This window comes from Halichoerus grypus, chromosome X, assembly GCF_964656455.1.
Source record: "Halichoerus grypus chromosome X, mHalGry1.hap1.1, whole genome shotgun sequence".
Lineage (NCBI taxonomy): Eukaryota > Metazoa > Chordata > Mammalia > Carnivora > Phocidae > Halichoerus > Halichoerus grypus.
The window spans coordinates 3,045,106-3,047,378 of record NC_135727.1 but is presented as its reverse complement, the minus strand read 5'-3'; the positions used below and the strand labels follow the sequence as shown (position 1 = coordinate 3,047,378).

At 36.1% G+C, this 2,273-nt stretch overlaps 1 non-coding gene across 1 annotated transcript; it reads right to left on the bottom strand.

Moving 5' to 3' along the window:
* Positions 1 to 797: 797 nt before the first annotated feature.
* Positions 798 to 931, bottom strand: LOC118545574 (U11 spliceosomal RNA). The gene has a single exon (XR_004922150.1). It is a non-coding gene; the product is annotated as a U11 spliceosomal RNA (small nuclear RNA).
* Between the last annotated feature and the right edge of the window lie 1,342 nt (positions 932 to 2,273).

The following is a 2,273-nucleotide window of genomic DNA, read 5'->3' as shown; positions in this document are numbered from 1 at the left end:
ATTTCAAGTATCACCTCAATGCTAATGACATGAAAATCTTTATCTACCATGTTCTTTCCTGAACTATCTTTCCTATCCAACTTCCTAGAGAATATGATCTTGACTCTGATGTACTACATATCCTTTAAACTCATATCAAAACTTCATCTTTCCTCTGCCTATGTCTGTTCCTGTTTCCACCTCAGTTATTGACACATTAATTTTTGAGTCATCCATGATTCTTTTTACCTCTCTCACCCTTCCATATCTGATTATTTTTAGCTCAACCTTCCAAGTATCTCTTGAGCCAAATAGTAGTTCAGGTGAAAGTTGGCTAATTTACTTTTTTCTGTTTTTTTTTTTAATTAAATTTTAGGTAGTTAACATACAGTGCAATATTGGTTTCTGGAATAGAATTCAGTATTTCATCATTTACATACAACACCCAGTGCTCATCATAACAGGTGCCCTCCTTAATACACATCACCCATCTAGCCCATTCCCCACCCATCTCACTCCTCAGACCCTCAGTTTGTTCTCTATCTTTAAGAGTCTCTTATGGCTTGTTTCCCTCTCTCCTTTTTTATTTTTCCCCTTCCCATATGTTCATCTGTTTTCCATCCATGTCACTGCAAATGGCAAGATTTCATTCTTTTTGATGGCTGAGTAATATTCCATTGTATGTATACCACATCTTCTGTACCCATTCATCAGTCGATGGATATTTGGGCTCTCTCCATAGTTTGGCTATTGTTTATAATGCTGCTATAAACACTGGGGTGCATGTATCCCTTGAATCTGTATTTTATTTTATCGGAGGGGGCACTGGGACCAACAATCACTAGTTGCACAGGTACCAAAAAATTATGCTTCTGAAATCTCTTGATGTCAATTCTGCAAGAAGAGCAATGGAGCTGCCCTACATGTGCCACTCACAACAGAAGTCCTTTTTTACTACTTGACCATTTTAAAGATAGAAATACTGTGTTGCAAATATCTTCTCCCATTCTGTAGGCTGCTTTTTAGTTTTGTTGATTGTTTCCTTCACTGTGCAGAAGGTTTTTTTTATTTTGATGAAGTCTCAATTGTTTATTTTTGCTTTTGCTTCCCTTGCTTCAGGAGCTATATCTAGTAAGAAGTTGCTGTGGTCGATGTCAAAGAGATTACTGCCTGTGTTCTCCTCTAGGATTTTAATGGTTTCTTGTCTCACATTTAGGTCTTTCATCCATTTTGAATTTATTTTAGTGTATGGTGTAAGAAAGTTGTCCAGTTTCATTTTTTTGTATTTTGCTGTCCAGTTTTCCCAACATCGTTTGTTGAAGAGACTGTCCTTTTCCCATTGGATAGTCTTTCCTGTTTTGTGGAAGATTAATTGACCACATAGTTGTGGATTCATTTCTGGGTTTTCTATTCTGTTCCATTGATGTATGTCTTTTTTTGTGTGCCAGTACCATACTGTTTTGATCACTATAGCTTTGTAATATAAATTAAAGTCGGAATTTTGATGTCTCCACCTTTGCTTTTCTTTGTCAAGGTTGCTTTGGCTATCTGGGGTCTTTTGTGGTTCCATACAAATTTTAGGATGGTTTATTCTAGCTCTGTGAAAAATGCTGGTAGTATTTTGATGAGGATTGCATTAAATGTGTAGATTACTTTGGGTAATATAGACATTTTAATGATATCTGTTCTCCCAGTCTGTGAACATGGAATGTTTTTCCATTTCTTTGTGTCATCTTCAATTTCTTTCATAAGTGTTCTACAGTTTTTAGAATACAGATCTCTTACCTCTTTGGTTAAGTTTATTCCTAGGTATCTTATGGCTTTTGGTGCAATTGTAAATGGGATTGATTCCTTGATTTCTCTTTCTACTGCTTCATTATTGCTGTATGGAAATGCAACAGATTTCTCTACATTGATTTTGTATCCTGTGATGTTACTGATAAAGGTTTAGTGTCCAAAATACATAAAGAACTTATAAAACTCAACACCCCCAAAAAAATCATCCAGCCAAAAAATGGGCGGAAGACATGAATAGACATTTTTCCAAAGAAGACATACAGATGGCCAATAAGCACATGAAAAGATGTTCAACATCACTCATCAACAGGGAAAAACAAAAGAAAACTACAAGGAGATATCACCTCACACCTGTCAAAATGGCTAAATCATCAGGGAAATACAAATCAAAACTACAAGGAGATATCACCTCACACCTGTCAAAATGGCTAAAATTAACAACACAAGAAAGGTGTTGGCAAGGAGGTGGTGAAACGGGAACCCTCTTACACTGTTGG